The 14688-nt window shown below is 45.7% G+C and overlaps 1 pseudogene; it reads left to right on the top strand.

Annotated features, from left to right (window-relative positions):
- The first annotated feature begins 11616 nt into the window (after positions 1-11616).
- Positions 11617-13354, top strand: LOC148047130 (uncharacterized; annotated as a pseudogene).
- Positions 13355-14688: the final 1334 nt, after the last annotated feature.

Below are 14688 nucleotides of genomic sequence, written 5' to 3'. Positions count from 1 at the left end.
AAGCTTGCTGAAAAAAATATACAGGCTCTTTCCCAGCCTTTGTCCAAATCTGAATACAGGTATTCCTTGATTTCCCACCGCACTTGAGCCCAAAATTTCTGTGGCTAAGCGAGACAGTTGCTGAGTGAGTTTTGCCCCCTTTTATGACGTTTCTTGCCCCAGTTGTAAGTCAACCTCGGCAGTTGTTGCGTTAGTAACATGGTGGTTCAGTGAATCTGTCTTCTCTATTGGCTTCGCTTGTCAGATGTGACAAGGGAAAAACCTGGTTATGAGCAGAGCTGTACTTAATAACAATTGGACAGACAGCACACCACAAAAAGTCTCACTCTAGGACTCTGATGTTTATTAGAATTTAGAGCATAATAAACATAAAGCTCTTACATGAATCACATTGCAATGAGGGTCAATCAGTCAAGGGGATGGCTTGAGACTGATGGAACACCTCCCATTCTTCACTCTTGCCTTATATACTTTTAAGTCCACAAAGGCACATGACTTTCAGGATTCTGACACCTGGTCATAAGCAACAGGGCAGTTGCTCATTCCTTCAGCCTAAACGTCACAACATTAACTATTTTTGTATATGTGACCAACCTATGTTTTCCCCAGGATCTTAGCCCACCACCAACCACTATATTGCCAGCTATCCTGCTTCCAAAACACATTGGATTGTGAGCTGCCCTGAGTCCCCCCAGGGAAAAGGGCGGCATACAAATAAACAAATACCAAATACCAAATTTTCAACATGCAAAGTGTAATTTCTACATACTCGGGAGACAGAAGTCCATCACACACAAGTCCACCACTGACTTTTCATATGTTAATCAATGCTGATTTGTGTGCTGGGTCTGCAATCCCCAAAACATTCATAAATACAGCCATTTCTTGATTATAACCTATGATACAAGGTGTTAAAGCAGGTTTTAATATTATTAACATTATAAAAAAAGATGTTGAGACTCTAAAAAGAGTGCAGAGGAGAGCAACCAGGATGATTAGGGGACTGGGGATTAAAACATATGAAGAATGGTTGCAGGAACTGGGCATGGCTAGTCTAGTGAAGAGAAGGACCAGGGGAGACATCATAGCAGTCTTCCAATATTTGAGGGGCTGCCACAGAGAGGAAGGGGGTCAAGCTGTTTTCCAATGTACCCGAAGGTCAGACAAGGAACAATGGATGAAAACTGAACAAGGAGAGATTCAACCTAGAAACAAGGAGAACTTTTTTGACAGGGAGAACAATCAACCCATGGAATAGAAGTTGCCTTTGGAAGTTGTGGGAGCTTCATCACTGGAAGCTTTCAAGAAGAGACTGGACTGCCATGTGTCAGAAATGGGTCTCCTGCTTGGGCAGGGGTTGGACTAGATGACCACAAGGTCCCTTGTAACTCTGTTAAACGTGAAGCAGATCCAGATGAAGGTGGAGAAAGAACTTCAAAGAGATACTATAACAGCATCAAATAACAACTGTTGAGGCTGTTGAGAAGTGCAAAACCAGAATGTCGTCTCTCCCTCAACACCTGAAGTGGTAAAAGAGGAAATAAAAAATAAACACACACAGAAAACTAAAACTTAGTTGAGGGTTACAAAACCCCTTTTTTCTTCCTTATTGGTTCTTTTTCCAAAACATCTAGACTTATTTTTAACTTTCCTCTGTAGGAAGGGAACTTCACCGAGACAGTGTTGTACTAGGAAGACCAGGCCAGAAACCTCAAAAACAGTATTGTCACAAGAACCAGACTAGAAATCACTAGAATAAGAATACAAACGTTGACTCAAAATACCCAAGTCAGAGAAATAGAAACTCTGAACGCATTTTAAAAGAACCTACTGAGGATAATTACAAGGGTATCTAGACAATTAGAAACAGCTGCAGAGTACAAATAATACAAAAGATCTGGGAGGTGCAGGAAGAAGTTACCTTTGAAATAAAGAAAGGTCAGAGTGGTAACAGAGAACCGATTAGCTCAAGATTTCATCATAAAACAGTTAAGAGGGAAATACATTGGACACATGATTAACACCAAAAGACACTAGGGCTCATCCCTGCCCCACGGAGATTACTTTAGGGCAGAGGAATAAGAGCAACACAGGATTAGAACCATGAGCAAGGGCACACACAAAAGGCAATAGGACAAAAGTATTGTAGGAAGTTAAAACCGGCCCTCTGCTAGAAAACTGAAATATCCTGGGAAATATTAAGAATGCAGAATATTATATTTGCGTGGATGTAAAAGGGGAGAAACCTGTTTTTAAAGACAGAGTAGCTTCCTGGAGCTTCCCTTTGTCAATGAGCCCTGACAGCCTGAGCTAGTCTACTTTACATAATAAAGGTAGGATTAGCCTTCCACAGAAACTCACCACATGGCATCTGAAACTCAGTCAAACTTTGGACTCAAAACACAGCTTACAAAGTTGCCCCTGCATGGCCCCATGGAAGCCTGACAACCAATCAGAATACATTTCTTACACAGGAACAGGAAACAGAGAGGTGGGGCCGAACAGAGAGTATAAAGCCAGGAGCTTTCTGCCCTTCTTTCTCTTTTCTTCTTCAACCAACATCTTGAAGCAGGTGATCCTCCTTTTGTGTTCAGGATCTCAAACCATGTGACCCTGTCCACCATTAAACCATCTTTCTAAGCAGCCTCCATGTTTCCAGTGTCTTTTTCCCCACTTGGAGCTGAACCCAGAAGGACATTTCTTCCAACAGTAGAAAGAAAGTAAAAGGACTTCAAAGAGGAAAATGGAATAAAAATGTACACTTATTGTATATAGGTGTCAGCTCACCCAGGAACTCTGGTCCACCTCACTGTTGGTCTTGCCTTCCTGAAAGGAAAAAAAAAAACTTTGCTTCCTAAATTCTTTTGCTCCAGCTGGGAAATAGCAATAGCAATAGCTATTAGACTTATATACCGTTTCATATGGCTTTCAGCCCTCTCTAAGCGGTTTACAGTCAGCATATTGCCCCCAACAATCCGGGTCCTCATCAATGTTCCCTCTAATTTTTTTTATTGTGAGCAGAAAAGTATAGTGTTTGAGAGGCATATTTTCATGCCTGAGCACCTGAATTTTTTTCACAGATGTCACCTAAGACAACAATGAAATCAGTATTATTTGAAACTCAAAATTATGTTTATTCAAGGTACCCGCTTAATTAAAAGTGTTATATAATATCAGTATCACTTAACAACGGTCCTGCTTAGCAACCAAAATGTTGGCTCAGAAACTCTGGCATTGAAGCATGCAAGTCTTAAAGCTGTCAAGTTACAAGATCCTTGCACCCCTAACCCTTTAGGAAAAAAACCCCCAGGGGTCTTCAAACCTGACAGCTTTAAGCCTTGTGGACTTCAACTCCCAGAATTCCTCCTCCAGTCATTTTGGCTCAGGAACTCTGGCATTGAAGCATGCAAGTCTTAAAGCTGTCAAGTTACAAGACCTTTGCACACCCTTTAGGAAAAAAACCCACTGGGGTCTTCAAACCTGACAGCTTTAAGCCTTGTGGACTTCAACTCCCAGAATTCCTCCTCCAGGCATGTTGCAGCAACGTCATCTGCGTGGATCTGCTCTATCTTCGGGTTTTTTCACAGGGGGCAGGGCTGCCGCTGAAGATGCCAACGAGCCCCCGCCGCCACTAGAATAGCTGCTGCCGCCTCCTCCTCCTCCTCCTCCTCCTCCTCCTCCTCCTCCTCCTCCTCCTCCTCCAACAGCACCAAATATTTGTTGCCCAGTGCTGCAGCCGAGGTGAAGCCTCCAAAGCTCCCGCAGGCACCCCCGCCCATGGCAGCGGCGGCGGTGCCTCCCCCTCCGCTCGGAGCACCTCAGCTGGGCTCTGGGTTACCCCTGCCGCCGCCTCCACCTCCGCGGTTTTTCAGAAGCCATGAGGCCTTTTTCCCTGCTCCCCCCCTCCGCCGCCTTCCTACTAGCTCCCGCGGCCAAATGGCTCCTCAAAAGCACGGCGGAGGAGGAAGGGGGAGGGATAACACGGGGGCCAGCTCAGGTGCTCTGCGTGGAGCCTCCACACACGTTCCTGCTCACTAGCTCAAAAGGGCCCTCGCTGTTTCTCCAGGCAGCCCTCGCCCCTCCGTCCAGCCGAAGGTCGCTCCTGGCCAGGCAGGCTCCCCGCAGCTGCTCAGAGGCTCGCTCTCCTCCTCGTAGCACCGTGAAATCCTTGGGTGGCTCCCAGCTCCTCTGCAATACAGCCAGTCCTTGACTTAGCCTCCATGCAGAGCACCTGAGCTGGCCCCCGTGTTACCCCTCTCCCTTCCTCCTCCGTCGTGCTTTTGAGGAGCCATTTGGCCGCGGGAGCTAGTAGGAGGGGGGGGGGACACTGCAACCGTCATAAATATGATTCAGTGGCCAAACGGTTGAATTTTGGTCTCGTAATGAATGCTGCAACGGTCGTAAGTGTGAAAAACAGCCACAAGGAACTTTTTTCAGTGCCGTTGTGGCTTCAAACAGTTACAAAACTACTCCTAAGTCCTTCGGAGGACTGCTTCCCTGAGGTCGTCTCATGGTGATGTGTTTTAAGCCGGGGAATCACAAGGATTGTTTAGCTGCCATTGTGAAATAATTATCAACTCTGTGTTGTGGCTCAGGGGGGCGTCTTCCTTGTCTCCTATGCTTGAGCTTGACATCTTGTACAGAGACATGTTGTATGAATGTAATTCATTGGCAGCTTCCCAATAAGACCAACGTTCCATATCATTCCAGTCAAAACGCCAAAGGACACAGAAATTGACAGACATAAAATCTTACTTTTGTATCAGTGGCACTCTCAAAGGGAAAGCAACAAACAAACATTAGATATTCAAGACGTGGTATTCAAGATTGAAAATTATGGAATGGTTATGAAAGCTTTGCTAAAACAACAAGGGGGAGGTGACCTAAGACTTTTGCACTGTACTGTGGCTTTATGGGATAAAAGAGCTTGCTGAAGGTGTGCTCAATGTGGATTTTGAGCCAATTAATCAATCAGGTTTACAGTTTATTAGGACTTGTATGCTGCCCACTCCCTAGAGACTCTGGGCGGCTTACAGATAAAAATTGGGGGGGGGGAGAATATAAAAATTAAAAAGAACAAACATTAAAATTGCATAACATACATACAGCTTAGAGTGGGGCTGGATAAAATCAACAGCCCCAGGCCTGCCAGAACAGCCAGGTCTTAATCGCTTTGCCAAAGGCCGGAAGGGTAGTAAGGGTCCGGATCTCCACGTGGATATCGTTCCATAGGGCCGGAGCAGCTACAGAGAAGGCCCTCCCCTGGGGAGTCGCCAGCCAACATTGACCAGCAGATGGAATCCGGAGGAGGCCTAATCTGTGTGATCTTATTGGTCTCTGGGAGGTAAATGGCAGGAGGCGGTCTCTCAGGTAGCCAGGTCCTAAAACATGTAGGGCTTTAAAAGTAACGACTAGCACCTTGAAGCGTGTCCGGAGACCAATGGGGAGCCAGTGCAGCTTGCGGAGGATAGGTGTAACGTGGGTGTACCTAGGCACCCCCACTATCGCTCGCGCGGCTGCATTCTGGACCAACTGCAGTCTTCGAACACTCTTCAAGGGCAGCCCCATGTAGAGCGCATTACTGTAATCCAGTCTTGAGGTGACGAGGGCATGAGTGACCATCCGAAGAGCCTCCTGGTCCAGATAGGGTCACAACTGGTGCACCAGGCGAACCTGGGCAAAGGCCCCCCTGGTCACAGCCGACAGATGATGTTCTAACGTTAGCTGTGGATCCAGGAGGACACCCAAATTGCAAACCCTCTGAGGGGTGTATAATTTCACCCCCCAGGCTAAGAGATGGAACGACAGGATTATCCTTGGGAGGGAGCATCAATAGCCATTCGGTCTTGTCGGGATTGAGTGCAAGCCTATGCGCTCCCATCCAGACCCTGACAGACTCCAGGCACTGGAACATCACTTCAACTGCTTCGCTGAGTTGACACGGGGCGGTCAGATACAGCTGCGTATCGTCCACATATTGATGGTATTTAATCCCGTGCCGGCGTATGATCTCACCCAGCGGCTTCATGTAGATGTTAAACAGGAGGGGGGACAGGACCAAACCCTGCGGCACCCCATATTTGAGGGGCCTAGGGGTCGATCTCTGTCCTCCAACCAACACCGACTGCGACCTGTCCGAGAGGTAGAAGGATAACCACCGCAGAACGGTGCCTCCCACTCCCACCTCCCGTAACCGTCGCAGAAGGATACCATGGTCGATGGTATCGAAGGCCGCTGAGAGGTCAAGAAGCACAAGGATAGAGGGGTGACCCCTATCCCTGGCTCACCAGAGATCATCGATCAGCGCGACCAAAGCAGTTTCCGTGCTGTAACCAGACCTGAAACCCGACTGAAAGGGATCCAGATAATCTGCTTCATCCAAGGTCCATCGGAGTTGAGAGGCTACCACCTTCTCCACAACCTTCCCTACGAAAGGGAGGTTGGAGACTGGACGGTAGTTGTTCAAAATGGCTGGGTCCAGGGAAGGTTTCTTAAGGAGGGGTCTCACCACCGCATCCTTTAGAGGGTGCGGGAAGGATCCCTCCCGAAGAGAGGTGTTAACTATCCTCTGGAGCCAGCCACGTGTCACCTCCCTGCTGGTTGAGACCAGCCAGAAGGGGCACGGGTCCAGTATACAGGTGGAGGCACTCACCGCTCCCATGGCCTTGTCCACTTCCTCAGTAGTGACAGGTTGAAACTCGCTCTATAAAATCCGCTCAAGACCTTCCCCCAGTACCTTGGTTGGTACTGTCCAAGTGGAGTCCAAGTCCATCCGAATCCGAGCGATTTTATTCGACAGAAACTGAACAAATTCCTCAGCTCTGCCCTATAAAGGGTCATCCACGTCCCTCCCTTTCAAGAGGGAGTGGGCTATTCTAAACAGGATGGCTGGGCGCGATTCTGCGGATGCAATAAGAGCGGAAAAATGCGCACATTTTGCCACCTGTATAGATAAGTCCCAATGAAGGCTCTTAATTGTGTTCGGTCGGATTCAGAGTTACTGGCCCTCCACCGTCGCTCTAGGCGTCTCTTTTGGTGCTTCATCCCCCAGAGTTCCTCGGTGAACCAAGGAGCCCTCCTAGATCCGCTGCCACGGCAAGGCCATAAAAGCACAATCCGGTCTAGAGCCTCCGCCGCCGCCGAATTCCAAGCAGCGACCAAGGACTCTGCCGGACTGTGGACGAGAGTGTCAGGTATCTCCCCAAGCTGTATGAGTCGGACCCTGAATTACTTGAGTCAAGTCCATGGCTGTCATGGAAGCCATGAACTCCTGCACCCTATCAGAACATTCGCCAAGCAAAGGCAGATTGAAATCCCCCAGCACTATAAGCCTGGGGAACTCAATCGCCAGCTCGGTTATTGATTCGAGGAGCACAGGGAGGGCTGTTGTAATGCTGTTGGGAGGTAGGTACGTTAACAACAAGCCCACTTGACCCCCAAGGTCCAACTTCACCAACAGGGACTCACACCCGACAAGCTCCGGAGCAGGGATCCTACGAGGAACTAATGACCTTCGGATGATGGCAGCCACTCCCCCACCCCTCAATCAATCAAACCAATCAGAATAGAACTAGAAGGGACCTTGGAGGTCCTCTAGTCCAACACCCTGTTCAAGCAGGAGATCCTGTACTATTTCAGGCAATTGGCTATCCAGTCTTTTCTTTAAAAACTCCAGTGATGGAGAAAACTCCACAACTTCTGAAGGCTACCCATTCCATTAGTTCAAGGGTGTCAAACTGGCGGCCTGTAGTCCACGCCCACTCCTGCTCCATGAAGTGAAAAACCATCATGAAACATTATGTGTCAGCTACTGGTTAGTTGTTCTCACTGTCAGGAAGTCTCTCCTTAATTCCAGCTTGCTTCTCTCCTTGATCAGCTTCTATTCATTGTTTCTTCTTCCGGTGCCTTCCAGGTTAACCTCCTCTATTGTTGCAACCTTCAACACTGAAACTCGGCTATCATGTCACCCCTAGTCCTTCTTTTCTCTAGACTGGCCATACCCAATTCCTGCAACCGTTCTTCATGTTTTACTCTCCAGGTTTTTAATTATCTTAGTTTCTCATCTCTGCACTTTTTCCAAAATCTCCTTTTTTTTGGTAACATGGTGACCAAAACTGCATGCAGTACTCCAGGTGTGGCCTTAATAAGGCTTTATAAAGCACTACTAATACTTCACATGAAACTCCAAAGTCAAAAGTAAAACCCAAGGTTTACTTTTATACAGAAATGAAATGTTGAACCCCACTTTCCTTGACTTGGCACGATTCTTTGGCTCGTTGCATTGAGTAAAATTAACTCAAAGTTGGATTGGCCCAACACATTCAAGCTCTAGCTCATCAGCAGAAAGCAAAGGAATATGGGGTTGCTGCTCCTGTGGAATTGGCCAAACCAATAATGCATTACCTAGAGATGTATCTCTAGCCAGAGAGGCTCTTTGCACTTTATGTTTTTGGAAAGGTTCTCCAGAAATGATGCAAATTTGCCCTGCTTGGAAACTCTGCAGGTTGAATATGGTCATCAAGAAGAGGAGTTTCAAGTAGTTCATTGAAGTGTTCATTGTTAGGAATATTGATGGAATATGTTGTGTTTTTTTTCCTCTCCCTGTGTCAGAAAGGGAGTCAGAAGTAAAGCCATTTATAAAAGCCCGAGAGAGGCAGGCGAGCGCTCTTGTGCAGTGACATCGGACTCTGCTGCCTAATGCAGCACCAATTCCCAATCCCTGCAATGCAGGCCCAAGGACAGCCCCGTTCAGTCCCGCATCTCTTCTCCATGCACAGCACACACAGCATCGTATCAGAGGAGAAATGCAGGCAAAAGGCTCTTTTTTTCCTCTGCTCCCCTTTGCCCCCCCCCCCAGCCTGACATGCTCGTATGCCTCCTGAGCAAGCGAGCGAGCAAAAAATCCTTCCAGTCTTTGGGATGTTAGACTGAATTTCACCCCTGCTGGAAGTGCTCAGATGACTGGCGGCCAACAGAGCCCTAGGCAGAATTGCGCCCTGCGAGGGGGCCATCTCCAGCACTCTGCTGCCACCTCCTTTGCCTCTTAGGCCCCCCTGCCACCCCCTTGCATCTTAGAGCCCCCCTGCTGCCCCCTTGCCTCTTAGCACCCCCCCTAAGTCATCTCACCGCCCCTCAGGGGCGGTTCTGCCCACTTTGGGAACCACTGCTCTAAAGGGAGATGAGAAAACTGAAAACGTTGAGGTGGAGATTGTAGCTCCCACTTGTGTCAATGGGCCATTAAAATGCCCCAGCTAGTCTATTCTACATAACAAAGTTCTTCCCTCTTCCGCTCCAGAATGGTGAGATTAAGGCATGATAGTCCATCCGCCTGTTTCAATCAGGAGACCCTATACCGTTTCAGAGAAGTGGGTGTCCAGTCTCTTTGTAAAAACCTCCTGCCCACAACTTCTGAAGGCAAACTGTTCCATTAGTTAATTGTTTTCCCAGTCAGGAAGTTTCTCCTTAATTCCAAGTTTCCTTTTTCCATGATTAATAATACAATAGCAGAGTTGGAAGGGACCTTGGTCTCTTGGCGGTCTTTTAGTCCAACACCCTGCCTAGGCAGGAAAGCATACACCACTTCAGACAAATGGTTATCCAACATTCTCTTCCAGTGTTCACAACTTCTGGAGGCAAGATGTTCCACTGATTAATTGTTCTAACTGTCAGGAAATTTATTCTCAGTTCTAAGTTGCTTCTCTCCTTGATTAGTTTCCACCTATTGCTTCTTGTTCTACCCTCAGGTGCCTTGGAAAAGTTTGACTCCCTCGTCTTTGTGGCAACCCCTGAGATATTGGAACACAGCTATTATGTCTCCCCTAGTTCTTCTTTCTATTAAACTAGACATACCCAGTTCCTGCGAACATTCTTCATGTTTTAGTCTCCAGTCCCCTAATCATCTTTGTTGCTCTTCTCTGCACTCTTTCTAGAGTCTCCACATCTTTTCTACATCGTGGTGACCAAAACTGAATGCAGTATTCCAAGTGTGGCCTTACCAAGGCCTTATAAAGTGGTATTAACACTTCACGTGATCTTGATTCTATCCCTCTGTTTATGCAGCCTAGAACTGTGTTGGCTTTTTGGCAGCTGCTGCATATTGCTGGCTCGTATTTAAATGGTAGTCCGCTAGGATTCCAAGATCCCTCTCACAGTTACTATTGAGCAAGGTACCACATATACTGTACCTGTGCCTTTTGCTTTTCTTGCCTAAATGTAGAACCTTACTTTTTTCACCATTGAATGTCATTTTATTACATAGTGTCCAATGTTCAAGTTTGTCAAAATCCTTCTGTATCTTAAGCCTATCTTCTGGAGTGTTGGCTATTCCTGCCAGCTTGGTGTCATCTGCAAATTTGATGAGTTCCCCATTTATCTCCTCATCCAGATCATTAATGAAGATGTTGAAGAGTACTGGGCCTTGGGGTACTCCACTGCATACCTCCCTCCACATACATGCATTTCCATTGAGGACTACACGTTGAGTGTTGTTGGTCAGCCAGTTATGAATCCATCTGGTGGTGATGCTGTCTAACCCACATTTTTCTACTTTGTCTAGTAGTAGGTTATGGTCTACTTTATCAAATGCCTTGCTGAAGTCCAAGTAAATTAATCGATGGCATTCCTCTGGTCCACTAATTTTGTCACTTTGTCAAAGAATGCAATAAGATTAGTCTGGTATGATCTGTTTTTGACAAACCCATGTTGGCTTTTGGCTATTACTTTATTTACTTCTAGGCGTTCACTAATTCGTTGCATGATTATCTTTTCCAAAATCTTTCCTTGTATTGATGTCAGGCTGATAGGTCTGTAGTTTCCTGGATCTATTTTTTTTTCCTTTTTGAAGATGGGAACCACTCGCATGTAATTCATTGAAGTGTTCATTGTTAGGAATATTCATGGAATACATGGTATTTTTTCCTTCTCCCTGTGTCAGGAATTGGTAGCACTTGAGGATGTAGCTGTGTTTTTCTCCGTGGAAGAGTGGGCCTTGCTGGATTCTAAGCAAAAAGCCTTATACCAAGAGGTCATGCTGGAAAACAAGAGGAACATGGCCTCCTTAGGTAACGGATTCTCTTAAGATATTTATATTTACAGTAGTAGCCAAAGGTCAACTCTTATATCAACTTAATAACAAGCATAGGGCAATGTTTTGGGCAAATGGGAGTTTGGAAGAATATTGATAAATATTCAAATAGAGCAATGGTGCTTGATCCCCTTTACACCTAAGTTTGTCTTAACCTTTTTTCTTGTTTCTGTTGCAAGCAGGTGATGGATGGGAGATGGCGGATTCTGGCCAAGAGGCAGTAGTAGCTTTCCCAAAAGAGAAAAAAGAAGTTGCAGAAAAGATGGATGGAAAGCAAAGTTGTGAGGAAAACCTGTTAACGGTTGAGCTGGAGAATTACACTCGTTTCCCATATGCAGATAACAATGTCTTATTGGACACAGAGGATTGCCAAGAAAAAAGTGTGTCCAAGGTGTGGGAAAACACTTCGAGATGGATCGGAATTATGTGACTGTTGTGAAAGCCTTTCTGGAGAGAAACAAGATGAAAGCAGGCAGCACTCCAGAAGAAGCCTTCCTCCTCCTTTACATGAAAGAATACAAGAAGGAAGAGAAATGTACAAATGTACGGAGTGTGCAGAAACTTTCGGTACAAGCCGCTCTCTTACATTGCATAAAAAGACTCACAAAGCAGAGGAATCACACAAATGTCTGGATTGTGGAAGGACCTTCAGGCAGAAAAATCATCTGAGTTCACATAAGAGGGTCCACGAAGAGACGAAGCAGCATCAATGGATTAATAGGGGAAAGTCCTTCGAAAGCAGAGCCTCCCTTACTTCCCACCAAAGCATCCACAGAGAGGAGAAGTTGCACAAACGCAGGGAGGGTAGAATGATGTTTACTTGGAGCAATGAACCAAATTCCCAGAAAAAAAGCCTCACTGGGAATAATCATGTAAATGCCTGGAATGTGGGAAGAGCTTCCGCTCTGCAAGTGACCTCACTTACCATAATAGGATCCATACAGGGGAAAAGCCATATCATTGCACAGTGTGCGGAAAGAGTTTTGCACAAAAAGGCAACTTCAATTTACATAAGAGGATCCATGCTGGAGAGAAGCCATATAAATGCACAGAATGTGGGAAATGCTTCAGGACCTCCAGTGCCCTTACTCACCATAAGAAGATTCACACAGGGGAGAAACCCTACGAATGTTTGGAGTGTGGAAAAAGCTTCAACAGACGTGACACTCCAGCCTTACATAATAGGATGCATAAAGGGGAGAAATGTTATAAATGCCTGCACTGTAGAAAAAGTTTCAGTCAAAAAGTTCATCTTAAGTGACATGAGAGGATCCACACGGGGGAAAAACCATTTCAATGCATGGAGTGTGGAAAGAGCTTCCGTTTATCTGGTCATCTTACTGTCCATCACAGAATCCACACAGGGCAGAAGCCCTTTCAATGCCTGCAGTGTGGAAGGTGCTTTGCCAATTCTAGCAGCTTTAATACCCACAAACGGACCCACACAGGGGAGAAACCGTACAAATGCCTGGAGTGTGGAAAGAACTTCAGGAAATCCAGCCACTTAACTTCCCATAGAAATATCCACAGTGGAGAGAAACCGTATCAATGCACCAAGTGTGGGAAGCGCTTCAGTCAAACAAGTCACCTTAATATCCATAAAAGGATCCACACGGGTGAAAAGCCTTATGAGTGCACCGAATGTGACAAATGCTTCACCAGTTTGAGGTCCCTCACTTCCCACAAAAGGCTCCACACCAGGGAGAAACCATATGAATGCTGCATTTGTGGAAAGAGCTTCAATGCAAAAAATAGCTGCATCCTACACAGCAGAACCCACACTGAGGAGAAACCATATCAGTGCCAGCAGTGTGGAAAATGCTTCAGTGATTCTGGAGAACTGACGATCCATAAAAGGATTCACACAGGGGAGAAACCCTAAGTGCACAGAATGCAGCATGAGTTTCAGAAGAAGTGGTTACCTTTATAGCCACAAGAGGATCCACACTGGAGAGAAACCATATACATGTCACGACTGCAGAAAAAGCTTTAGACACAATAATTCACTCAGGGAAGAAATCCTATAAATGCCTGGAGTATGGAAAATATTTTAGTGAGAGTGCACAGCTTACCTCCCACAATAGGATCCACACAGGAGAGAAGCCATTTAAATGCATCGACTGTGGAAAGAATTTCAAAGACGGGAGAAATCTTATGCTGCATAAAGAATCCACACGGGAGAAGCCATATCAGTGTGTAGAGTGTGGAAAGAATTTCAGAACCGGGAATGTCTTTAATTACCATAAGAAGACCCACAGCATGAAAAGATGATGTAAGGCCTAAAAATCAAGCTAGGGTAGGGCAGGGGTATGTGCCTCACACGTCCCGCACCCGTTCACCTAAAAAAGCACCTTTGGGATAAGACATTCAGACAACCTTAGGGTGCAGAAAGCTGGCTTAGACATTGTATAGGGAAGATGGTGAAATATTTCAGGAGGAAACATTGCAACCTAAGTGGTGAGGTGCAGAACTGGTGTTGACAACCATCCATATTTCCCTAATGTTGGAAGGAATCAACAGTGGATCTACAACTACACCCTTGTGGAGAAAGTCACGCCAGAACAAAGAGAAATGGGATCTTCGGTAAGCACTTTGCTGGGACAAAGTGACGGGAGAGAATGAACTATTGAACCAATACAAGGCTTGAGAGTTTTGTCATAAGTAATAAGTGGAGGGATGGCGCTGGGTCTGCACCACCTAACATTGGTTGTGTTTCACTGATTTCTTGTCTGACATATGATATTATGTTTTTTTTTAAAATTAATACCCAAACTTACACAGTAGTTAAAAGGTTACGTTTATACAGTTCAGATATAGGCTGTTTTTTTGTCAGTAAATTGGACAATTTAGGGAACCAGCTTTAGAATATACAGGCAGCCCTTGACTTATGACCACAATTAAAGCCCAAAATTTCCATTGCTAAACAAGACAGTTGTTAAATGAGTCTGAAACCCATTTTGGAAAACACAGGGAAGGAATTTCATAACATCAAAATCGGTTGGGGCCGAAAGAAGGCAGAGCTTAGCAGTGAGAAGACGGACTTTCAGGCTACTCCTGAAACTCCTCTATTCCGAAGCATTTGGACGGTCCCTTTTTGGACCCAAGCTGTCCCGGAGAGACAGTGAAAGGTAGGAGGAGATCCAGTAGTCCCAGAGATGTTCGCAAAGTCTCTGGGGGATCTGGGAAAAAAACCTCCTTTGCCAGTGACTTCCGGATTAGCCATAAGGCTAACTGAAACTGCAGATAGCCTTAAAGAAAGTCGAAAATGTTTCTAGCTGGTAAGATGATTTTATTACTCAGAGATAAACAGTCCGCCTAAAAATTCAAGCTAATTTAAATTAAAGAACAGAAGAATCTAGCGGCGATTTTGATCTTTTTATTGGTTTTTGGACGGTGGCTATCCTACCTTTTAAATGTTTTAAATGTTATTCACACAGACAAAGGATAGATTACTCCAACATCTCCTCTGATCCTCTGCAAGCGGGCTGTAAACTAATTCACTAATTTGGTTGTTTACAACTTGACACTTTTATTGCTTGGTTGTATTGGTCTAAGATCTGATAAGGTTGCATAGATTGCACAGCTCCCAGCTGCGTTTATTTGCA

This window comes from Thamnophis sirtalis, unplaced genomic scaffold (assembly GCF_051295495.1).
Source record: "Thamnophis sirtalis isolate CommonGarterSnake01/CBP01778 unplaced genomic scaffold, rThaSir2_p1.2 scaffold_3, whole genome shotgun sequence".
Classification (NCBI taxonomy): Eukaryota; Metazoa; Chordata; class Lepidosauria; order Squamata; family Natricidae; genus Thamnophis; species Thamnophis sirtalis.
The sequence above is the reverse complement of the archived record's forward strand: the minus strand, read 5'-3'. Positions and strand labels throughout refer to the sequence as shown.